This window comes from Oryzias latipes, chromosome 7 (genome assembly GCF_053564925.1).
Source record: "Oryzias latipes strain Hd-rR chromosome 7, Olatipes_Hd-rR_3.1".
NCBI lineage: Eukaryota > Metazoa > Chordata > Actinopteri > Beloniformes > Adrianichthyidae > Oryzias > Oryzias latipes.
In genome coordinates, this window is record NC_136243.1 from 30,888,908 (window position 1) to 30,900,928 (window position 12,021).

A 12,021-nucleotide genomic window follows, 5' to 3' on the forward strand; every position below is an offset into this window, starting at 1 on the left:
GGGAAGTTGCAGCTTGTTATTTAATCTTTTCTTAAAAAAGTGATGCAGCGAGATATAAGTGTGTGTGTGTGTGTCAAAGACTTGAGACTAGGAAAGGATGAGATAAAGCCGGAAATCAATACATTTTTACTGAAAGTGCAGCAAGACGGAGACAGGAGAGAGCAGGGAGGACAGAAGAAACAGCTTCTCAAAGACAGGAGGGAAGTCCGTCCCTTTGAAGTTTCCTGTTTTTTTTATTTTTTACTGTTCAGTTTACCACACTTTAGCCTTCTGACTTATACTATCAGCATAAACTTAAGAAAGGTGAAATGCTACTGCCAGGTTTCTTAGTTTGCCGCTAAATTAATGCTAAATGTTGTTTTGTAGTCTTTAATGATCTTTTTTTATCAGGTCCCACTCTGATTTGATATTTTCAAAGCGTTCCTAGTGGACTTTTAATTATGATTATGCCTTTTTAAGCCAAAATACAAAAAATGTAAGCTGTTTTCTAGGCCATAGTCTCTGGAGCGCATTAGAAATTCGCCTCTAAGTTGTGGGACTGTTAGTGCAGAGTAAGCCTGCTCCCCTTCCCAACATCCATCTAAATATGTGCTCTTCTGAAAACTTACAGCCCCTCACAACCCTGACCTAAAACTACAGGTGGAACAAAAATGGTAAGCAATATTGGAGCTATTCAGCCGTACAGTTTGGATTCAGATGCCAGCTCAGACGAGGAAAACAAAGACGTACATGGATGTGGTCCTCTGAGAGTGGAGGCATCAGAATGGAGCGGAGCAGGGAGCTTGTGGCTTGTCGTAGTAGCTTCTACGTCACACCTTCAAGCTTTTTTCCAACTGCATTTTTGCATTTGCTCCTTATTCACGACCATTTGAATACTGACATACTCAGTAATCCAATTTTAAGAATAATTTCCATTATACATGTCCTCCAATATGAGAAAAATGCCACAAGAACAGAACTGTTTTGTGAAAACCAGCATAAGTTTGTTTTATTTTTTTGTTCACTGAAAATGTTCTATATTTTATGTGTAAGAAATTGCCTAGAAATTGCACTATAAAACAAATTAAAAGAAAAAACAATTATTGATCTTCAAACGCAGAGACAAAAAAAACAGGTTAAAAAACCATTAATAATTTAATAATTTGTTATTTTTTATCTTTATTCCCCTTTTCCAATGGATGAAATTCCTGAAATGTTTTATTTCTGCTCAAGAGAAGCTTTAAAATATAAATCTTTTATATAGTCATGTCATTGGAGACCTATTTTAAATCGTTTCAATCTCCAAAATCACAGGAATTATTATAAGTATCAAATTTCAGTAACTTCAAGGTCTGAAATAAAATTAAAAAAAAGTATTGATAAACTTGGTAAATAACACTGGAGGGGCAGAGGATGAAAGTAGAGGAAGGAAGAAAGGTGTCAGACTCTTATGATGAATGTGGTCAAACATCAATACAGTGTGAATGATGACGCCTGGCATGGCAGCACTCAGCTGCAGCGCTCGGCTGTAGCTGCCTCAGTAAGTGCTGTGCCTTTCTTGATCCCCTTAACCTCCATTTCAATTTCTATATTAAAATGTCTCTCATTGTTTTATGCTGGCTGGCACAGTGCTGCGTGTTTCTTGGTGTAAGGAGGATGATAAATAAATCGATGTACAGTAAAGAGCAGCGTTATCAGATGGCACAGCCTGGCCTGCAGTTTAACACTATTCAGACTGTTTTCTATTAAACTTACATATATATTTGGCTGCTTTTCATAGCCTGCTTCCATCATCGGATATTAAATGTTTTTGTTGGAAAGAATGCAGGGAAACACTGAAATAGATTAGGAAACAGAACAGAACGAAAGCAGTTTCAGAAATTAGATTTAAACATAAATATGTGAGACATTTAATTACTTTTTTTCCAAATATATCAAAAACAGTCACTAAACTCGTCTTGGACTACAAAAAATATTGGGGTTTTTCATGGTAACGATAATTAATAAGCAGAAAAATCTGACTTCTATTCCCAAACCATTTATTATTTTCTTTATATGCATTTATGATTATAATGTTTACATGTTTTTCAGACTTCTGTCTGAATTGTTCATTTTAAAAAGAAAGGTTCTTATGGAGAGATATAACCCGGAGAGGATGATCAAATTCAGCAAACTAACAAGAAAAGGACGTCGGGGGGTATTCCAGAAAGCAGGTCATGCTAGTTACCATGGTAAGTTTGAGGCTAAGGAAGAGGATAACCTCGGCTTTCGGTTCCAAAAATGGAGTTATGTTTTAGGGTATGTCAAGTTGCCATAGCAACTCATGCTCTGAACATAATCTGGTCTGGAGCAGGTTTAGTTGAAGCGTAGTTTGTTTTCAGAGAGGTGAAGCAGCATGGCGTGTCTATTTGAAGATGATTTAGTGGATGAAGAAGCTCAGATAATACTTTTTCCACCATGAGGGGGTGATAAGACCACGTTTGGATGTTTAAAGATAAACTTTTTACATTGATCTAACTTAATTATTTGCTTTAGTTAAGATAAATAATTTTTTTGATTTCAGTCAGCTTAAAAATAACATGTAGTAATCAGACAGTTATTTTACTTTCATTCAAATGAATTCAATTAAGTAGGTGTAATTTTGGTGCTGCTGTTAGATCAGCAGCGCAAGGAATTGTGGGATACCATCCCTTTGCCTGTCTGGACGGATTTGGGTTTAAGTGTGGGTTTTTGACCAAATGAGTTTAATTGTTTTACTGTGTTTTGCCGAGTTATTTTGTCCTATCATGTTTAATTCTTTCTGCACCATGAGTGAGAGGGAGGGAGGAAGGGGATGATGCAATTATTTACCATCCCTAGCAATGCTTACTGTTGCCAGAACTGAAGTTAAAGTCTGAGTCATAATAACTGAATCCACTTTTTATGTTGCAAATCCACATGGTATCATTGATTTTATTGTTATAAAAATGAGAATATCTGCAGGCTCAAACTTAGACATATGAGAGTTCAAGAAGTACAACAATTAGGTTGGAAAAACATTTGATCGAATTGGATTAATATGACATTCAGTTAGATAAATATGTAAATTTGAGTTGTATAAACAATAATTGAGATTGAATAAACATAAGAAATTAGGTTGAATATATTTAACTCAGTTAAGTTATATAAATATATGTCACAATGAAAATAGAAATGAGAGAGAAACTCGTGCGTTAACTTTGTCCGTTCTTTTTCTCCAAGCAGAAACTATTTCTTTTGCTGATGCAGCCGTATTACTTTTTTTATCAATGTATAATCTTCATACGCTGTCATTAAAATCTCAGACTCCCTCTCAATGGAGTATAGCGCTCTCTTTTGTTCTCCACGTGTTTCCATGGTGACTACAGAAATCGGCGATCCATTGAGAATGTCTTTATATACTTGCCGTGCACGTGCATTAACCCAGGGTTACCAAGTCGAGCGTAATTACACTAACTCATATCTGGTCTTTTGGAACCGACATACCCAGAGTAAGCAAGTTCAGGCGGATTTCAGCCAGAGTTCAGGTTGAAGTCAGGGTAGTTTAAATCTGCCTTCTGGAATACCCCCCTGATGGTTCCTTTATTATGATCTTCAGCAAAAGAAACAAAGTGCTATCTTTTCTGAAAGGAGAAATGATTATCTAAACCACTAACTAGCGGCCCACGGTCCGGATCCAGAGCAAGACGCTGGGTCATGTGGATCAATACCCGGACTTGGATCCAAACTCGACGCAAAACTAATACGATGGGGTCTCTGTTTTAAATGGTGCAGCTCTTGTTTTCATTGTAACCAACAAATTCTCAATCCCAACTCAACATTTTCCCTCTCCAAATTTTCTAATCATTGTTATTTTTACTTAAAAAGTAAAGAACAAAACTTGAACAAAACTTAATTCTAATTTTTTTTGAATGAACTTTATTGCACATTATCCCATTTTACAGAGAGTCACATTTAGGTATGCAATAAAAAAATCAATTGCAAATATCAAATACACATATAAAAAAAGAAAAAGAAAAACAAGAGCAGAAATACAAATAAGCCAGGGGGTTATACTTTAAAAATCACAATGACTAAAAATTTTGAGTCTTTCACATACAGACGAGGTTTTGATCCATTTTTGTTTCTTACACGATTTCAAGTTCTTTTTTTTTTTACTTTATTGTACAAAACGGAGGTACAGTACAAAACACAACTTTACTAAATAAACTTAAAATATGCCAGGGGAGCATACATATTACATGCATTTTACATAAAAACATTCAAGTTTCTACAACTTTCATACAAAAGAATTGAAGTTCTTTCGCGCCACTTAACGTCACTTTCTGAACTGGAAGGCGATTGGTCTTCGTCCCGGAAGAAGAGATGGTCACGTGTTCGCCCCACCTGACTCTGGGAAATCATTTAAGTGATTGGCTGCACCTGTTGATTGAGTTCAGTTCTTCACAACATGGCATGCCTCGCGTGCAGGTGAGAGAAGTTGCTTTTTAGCGGGTTTATTTTATTTATTTAGTCCATTCCATGTTAATATTTCTGTTTTTCTTTGAAAATCGAATTTAAGGTTGTTGTTTTTTAAAAAAAAAATGTATTTGATGAATTTGCAGACGGACTTCAGTTGGTAAAAAAAGGCGGCCGAGCTTCACGTCGGGATCTCTGATCCCAAAGGTCAGTCTGAGTTTTTAGAAACTTTTTAGTACAAATGTTTTTACTTTGCATGCAAACAAAGTAGGTATTTTAAAATTAACTTCTCATTTTGTTTAGTAAATGAAGGGACAATTCAGTCAATTTATCTTTTAAGTCTGGCAACATTTCTCTTTTATCTTCTTCCTGACTCAGGAAGTAGAAAAACAATCATACCTATTTTACTTATTTCCTCACTTTTGGGTTTAAATTTAATAACTTATGGTTTAATCTGATGCTCCAGAATGTTTTGATGTCCACCTAATTTACTGTTTTACTGATTCTGGGAATTCCAAAGTCTTTTTATTAAAATATTCAAGATTTTCCTGAATCCTGTAGATAAACTTAAAGCTGAATTTAATCTGTAAGGCCACTAAGCAGTTCTCAAAAATTGTCCCCCACTTAAGGTGAATACATTTTTTATCTTTCCTAAAAACTTTTTAAATCAAAATAAACTAAATATTTGTTTTTATATTACTTTTCTGCTAAACATTAAGATTTGCAAGATTGGCTTTAAAAAGATGGTCCTTAATGTAGAAATGTTTTTAAATGTTTAGGACGCTTAACTGCAAAAGACCTTTTTGAGCTGCACTTCAGACATTTACATTTATGAAAAATACTTATTTTTTTTAGCATCTTTAATCCAGTTTGTGTAGTAAAATGTCTTTAGGGCTTTTTATTTCATCTGCAGACAAACATAATAGATGGAATTGTGGGTAAAATTTGTCAAATCTCATCAACAGCTTAATCGGCGCCTTTCAAAAGATTTGGGAGACAACCGAAGACCAGCGAAGTGAACAAAGATGTAAGTATTTACATTAAAGTTAATGAAAAATACAATCAGAGATGGCAAATTAAAGCAAGCTTCTAAAGAATGCCTTAATGAGACTTTAGTTTTGGCAGCTGAAGGAGCTTGTTGAATTTATTTTTTGTGTGTGTGAAAGGGCTTTGGAGCCTTTCTGCTGCACTAAATGTACAAATACCCCCCAAACCAAGGCTTTATAGCCTCCTTGCAGGTCTGCTTATTCCTGTTCTTCAATCTTACCCACCCTGCCAGTTTTCCAGCTCTCCCTGCACTGCTTGTTGCTGATTACCTGGACCAGGTGTGTTCATTCAATCAGAATCTGGAGGCATCTGAGCTAATCAGCAGCTGGCAGGGCTTGATGATCTGGATCTAACAGTCAGGGTGGTGGATCTCTAGGAATGAGCAGCCTTGGCTTTAAGGAACTCTATTTCATCCAAAATGCTGTCCTGCCTTGAAACTTTGGATAAAATGATTTAAGTCTTGAACTGGATTAAAATAAAGGCATCATTTTAGCCTAAAGAGAATCTCCTGCAGAGGGCTAAAGTGTTTCAGTTAAAATGAAGTCTGGTCTGCTTCAGGCATTTCAGAATTTTCTAATTTACTTTAAATGTGGTTAAAAATAAAAAAATGAAGTTGGAATTTGAAAGTATATACACTTTAAACATTTGAAATGTGTCCTTTTTTAAGTTTTCTTTTTGGATCTGTTGGGACTTTAGCTCAAAATTTAGATTTTCCATGTCTTTATTTTTTCTCAGGAGGATCGGCGCTCAGGAGGATCGGCGGCTAGTGAGTCCTTGTGGTTTTTCTTGGCCGCCGTGCCCATCCTGTCCTCTGGCCGCTGCGCCATTTTCTTCATTTCCATTTCCAGCTTGCTGAGCATTGAAGTTGCCTTTTTAATCTACCTCATTTTGGGTCCACAGTGAAGTTGGAACTTATTTTTAACTACCTTGCATTATTGTCTCAAATACATTTTGATGCAATAATGTTTGCCCCTGAGGACAGACCTCCTTTGTGCCTTTAGTATTCAGAGCAGGCAGGTAGTTTTACACTTTCAAAAACTTCAATAGTTTTAGTTTATAGGTTCAAACAATCTTGCGCTCCGACTTTCGCTTCTTCGTCCGTGCATTTTGAATTTCATTTTCATCCAAAAAAGGTATGTGACACACACACACACACACACACACACACACACACACACACGCACACACACTGTCATCAGAAGGTAAGTGTGGCTTTAACTGGACTGGTTCTTGGGCCGCCGTGCCCTTGGTTTGTGTTTTTACCTCTTGGCTGCCGTGCCCCGACCATTCCTATTTTTTGTTTTCCGGGTTGCCGCCCCGACTCCTTTCTTGGCCGCCGCGCCCAAACTCTCCCCATTTTCCTGCTTTTATTTCCCCTTAAAATTTCAATTGAATTTACATTTTCTTTGCGTAACTTGCGCGTAAACAAACCAGCAAAAAACTCTTATTTTAGGTTATTTTAATAGCCGCTGTGCTAAATATACTCAGTATTTAGTACTTTATGCTCAACCTAAGTTCAGTGCTTCACTGTGGTAAAGGTATCTTCAGTCTGTCTTCTTTGCCTTTCTCTGCTCTGGTTGGTGGCTAAAAGTGTAGCTGAGGCTAAAGTTTGATCAGGTTCAGCTTGTGAGGGCTCAGGGTTTAATCTGGACACATGACTTCAGAACTCGAGTTTGTGCAAAGTTAAGCACAAACCCGAATTCTGGAGTCATTAATCCAGACCTCTGGTTTGTGCAGAAGCTCAAAGGTTGAGTTGATGGGCTGGAGCTGAATCGGTGAAAAGACTTCAGGGTTTGGAGTTTGTATTCAGAGGCCTTGGCCAGTGGTGGTCAGTGTTTGGCTCTCATGGTGTTGGTGCGGTGGCCTTTTATCCCCAGGTAAAGCAGCCAAAGGTAAGTGCCATTTTCTTCTTCATACCTACGCAAGGCCTTCCTGTCGTGGTTGTGCCTTAAAATGCTGGTTCTTTCATTTGCTGCCAGGTTTGTTTCCTGTAGTCTTTTGGTCAAAGGGTTTATGTTATTGAAAACTGGTCTTATCAGTGAAAACGTTGGGTGTTGGTTGAACACTCACTTGTGGCATATGGATGTTTGGGGTTTTTCTGGATTCTTTTTCCAGTTTTGACTATGATTGTGGAAGCCCAGCCCTCAACTAGGAAGCTGTAGAGTAGGGAGGGACTGCATGCACACTTTTACCACAACCTCACATGTTTTTTTTTTTTTCATTTCTTCACATTTTTTCACTAGTTTTAGAAATTACATCCACTGTGTTAAATTCTAAGTTTCATATTTGCTCACGGCAAGTAAAGTTCACTTTGCAGGTCACTTTTCACAGTCCTGAGCTTTTAGTTCTCTTCTGTTTAGCAGTTCTTGTCTAGAGTTTTATTTAGCTTTTAGTTTTTTCTGTCTCCCTTGTCTGTCTGAATCTTTAAAAAACAAACAAAAAAAACCTTTATTCTGTCTTGAGTCCAAGACGAAAGACCATAAGAGAAATTTTTGTTTAGGTTCACATCTGTTCACTTCTGTGGTTTTCTGTAGCCTTTCTAGAACTGAGTTTTCCTTAGCTTCTCCTGTGGTCTTTTGTCTGGATCCTCTTGGATTCTGGAATCCCACTGTAGCTCCTTTTTGTTCTGGCTTGTCTGCTCCCTTGCCCAAGTTGTCCTCTGGCCTCTTTGTGTTGCACCCTTTTTTTGTCATTTCTCTAAGCCCACTCTTCTATTTACCTCCCTTGGGAGATCCTGTTTTTTGACTCTGCTTGTATCTTTATTTCCCTGTCCCCCCCCCCCCCCCCCCCCCCCTTCTTGGCCCATTTTCTCCTTTTTTGTAAACCATCACTTGGTTTGCTTTTCTTTGCTTCTGTCCCAGCTCAAAAGTTGGGTTCATATTTCCACCTTCCCTTTCTTCATGAATCATTTAAAATGCCAAATTGCTAAAGTTCTCATGTGTTCAATGAAAACTTTACAAGAGCACACTAAATGGTTCATAGGGCACTTGGTAAGATTAAGTGCCAAATTAAGAACTTATTTGACTGTAGTCTGATATGGAATCCTTTCAAAAGTTCAAAATATTAAACTACGGCATGATTCATTTCAGCTGGTTAAACAATTGATCAGAAGCTAAGAAAATAAATTTGAAATTTATTTGGATAAAACTCTTCTCTAAAAAATGATTCAGTAATGAACAGCTTTTCTGTTAAAACTATCTTGGCAAATAATGTAGTAATGCTAAAAGTAGCTTATATCCCAGAGCTGAGAAATAATTTAGAGCATAAAACAAGAGTTTTGAGTTCTATAAAATAAAAAGCAGTTGCTAGTATAAAGGTTATAAAGCAATTTTAGTTTTTGTTTTATGAAATGCAGCAGGGTGTCAATATCAGCCAATCTTAAATAGTTTAATCAAGAATAAACGAAAGTTTAAAATTGCGAAGTCTGAAACAAGAACTCAAAAATAGGTGACATTATGTATCACATTAATTATAGCAAATCTAAAGATTCAAGTTTAAACATTTACATTGATCTTTGAAACTATTTTAAACTTTTATTTTCATTTCTTTGAAATAAAAGAAATTGAAAAATTAATGGATCTTTCGACAATGGCTGCAGAAACTTCTTCACATGATTTTTATTATTTGTTTATTTATATTTTTTTTTTCGTTTTTGTGTGGATGTGTAAATTGTCATTTAAAACGGTCTAACCAAGCTTATTGTGAGACCAGCACATCTGAGGCTCTGCAAAAAACACCTGAGCTGAGGAAGCATCATGTGGCGAGCAGGAGCAAGACTGTCTTCCTTCAATATCTGGAATCTCCCATCTCTGGCGAAAAGGACGGATACATTTCAAGTGGTTCAATTTCTCTATGCTTCCCGGATCCCATTTTTACAACTGCAAGGATATATATGCAATAATCCAGTGTTCGGAAGTGGCATCGATTCTAATCATTGGAACATAAAGCAACTACTCACAAGGAATGGAAAAGGCTAACAATGGGTATGAAACAGTCTGAAACCTATGGAGGAAATCTACCTATTAATGTTGCAAGAGGTTGCATCCCATGTTGAACGCAAATTGCAACTCAACACAAGGAAAAAGTCTTCTTCCAAAGGAAAATTTTCTGCAAATCTAATATCTGGAGAAATTTCAATCTGACTTTTAGGACTGTAAGCTTTTTGTTATATCAATCAGTATTTTATACATTTGATTTCACTAAAACCAACGGGGAAACACTGGAAATCTTAAAGAATTTTCATCCAATTCTCAGCTTATCATGAAAGATTTGTATTGAAAACTGCCCTGGATGGTTTATAGTTTAAAATCTAACAGTTTTTTTTTATTTTAAAATGAAAATATTTGCATCCATCAGCATTATCTTTATAACCTGCCATGTCTCTCACAGGATTTGAGCTTTTCAAAGAAAAGCTCTTGAAGTCTTGAGGAATCATAGGTGACAGTAATGAGGTTTTATTAATGTGTTTCTATTGCTGTTTATTTAATCTGGTTTTTATTTATTTTCGAAGTTCCTTGTGCACAAAGCCATTGGTGTTGAAGGTGCTACTGACCTTAACAATGGTACTTTTCCTGCAGTCAAATCGAACTCCTGCATACCTTTGTCAATTCTTGGTTTCAGAAAATCAGAGCCTCATTTCAGTGGTCTGCTCTAACATGTTACAGTGATTTTGGGGGTGATTTCCCCCCCCCCCCCCCCCCCCACAGGAACAAGAGGTGTAATAATTGCTACCACTTCTGTCATTAAATTCTCTGCATTGGAGATGTCTTTATGCTGAAGTTTGTTCAGACAAATCAAATCAGTTTGCTTTTTGGAGTTGAAGAGCTCCGGTTGCCACCATGGTTTGGGTAAATCTTTAGCGCTCTCGAAGCCAAATGACAGACCTTTTACCTATTTATATAAACTAACCATCTGAATTCAATCATGCTGGCACAATGGTTGGACAAGTCGGGGTGAATACCTTGACTTCTTGCAGGCTTAACCAAGCTTCTTGACTTTCACCAATTGTCATTTCAACCTGAAGACTTGTTTCCACAGCATGTTCTCTGGGCATTTAGCTTTTACAAACCTTTTGAATGCTCCCCGTTTTCATTTTTACAAATGAGACTGACTATCTTACCCACTTTTTTTTTTTTTTTTTTTTTTTTTTTACTAACAAAGTGTTGCAGATTGGATTGTGGATCACACGGTCACCTTAATCAAAGTTTGTCTTAATCCTGATTTCTGTAAAACTTTAAACTGTCAACATCAATGATGCATGTTGTCTAATGACTCTGAGAATATGGTAACCTGTGAGAAATTTTTACTTGTCTGAGCTTCTGTCTCTGGAATGTGGCATAATTGGTGTTTTCAGGCCAACGTCTATAGAAATATCTGCTCATGGTCTTAAATAACTTGGATGAGCCACATCTGCTGACATCTTGATTTTTCAGGATTTTGAAAAGATTAACCAATGAATCTCTCCAAACTTTATAGCTGTTGGGCTGATGGGTATCTTGAACCTTACATGTTGAAAATATGTATGAATGACTTGAGTTTTTTTTCTTTTCTTTTTTTCTCCCTTTTTTGATAAGGAACAAAACTTGAGACTTGTTCCAAAAGTTTCCCAAATGGCTGAAGAAACAAAAATGGTACCTGCTGGCAAAGTGGTCAGCTAAAACCCTGCCAAGCAGAATGACATAATGGGCCATATGTTGTGCTATTCAAAGGTTTTCTGACGAATTCTTCTGGACATAAGTGTCTTTGGAAGTGGCAATGTATACAGGGATCACGAAAATACTAATTGCTAAAGGTTTCCCATGACTTTTTAATGTGTTGCTTCCATTTTAAAGTGTTTGGTAGAGGTGCATTTCTTATTGGAATGTTTTCTTTTAAACTAATGCTACCTTTGCATTCTCAGGTTTTTATTTTATTGAAAGTGTATTTAAATTACCTGCATTTCTTTTCTTCTTATTCTGCCATTGAATTCACAGGGTTTTCTTTGAACGTGTATTTTAATGTTGTTGGTTTAAGGTCTTAAATCCATGTGGACAAAATTGCAATGCAAAACATTTTTTGCTGAACCTTCTAATGAAAATCAATCTTATCCTTGTGATGAGGCTTTAGGTGGATGCTCACGATATTGTTGGAAATGGGATGGTGAAAAAAATCTAGTTCTGGGATACCATCAGATATAGTTAAAAAAGCTGCATCTGAAATGTAAAGTACATATGGATTCTCTCAAGGACGAGGAAACTTGAGACTCTCATCCTGGGAAGGGAATGACTCATTTTCCATGAAAGGCATCTACTGGAAAGGTTAGTCATGTCGAAATTCAGGATGTATGCTGTCGAGACCCAACAATCATCCCGACTACTTCAATGGATATTAAATTTTCAATAACCAATTCCATCAAGATTTGAAGTCTTTCAACTAAACCACACTTGAGGCCATGGTGTGCTGAACTTTGACTTGAAATAACACATCATCATGGAAGTGCAAGTACAAAATGATGTTGGACCAGTTTGGGGAAAAAAAATC

At 36.6% G+C, this 12,021-nt stretch overlaps 1 long non-coding RNA gene across 1 annotated transcript; it reads left to right on the plus strand.

Annotated features, from left to right (window-relative positions):
* The first annotated feature begins 4,595 nt into the window (after nt 1-4,595).
* On the plus strand, nt 4,596-7,948 carry LOC144993931 (uncharacterized). The gene is made up of 3 exons (XR_013657231.1): nt 4,596-4,662; nt 5,421-5,482; nt 6,238-7,948. It is a non-coding gene; the product is annotated as an uncharacterized LOC144993931 (long non-coding RNA).
* The last annotated feature ends 4,073 nt before the right edge of the window (nt 7,949-12,021 follow it).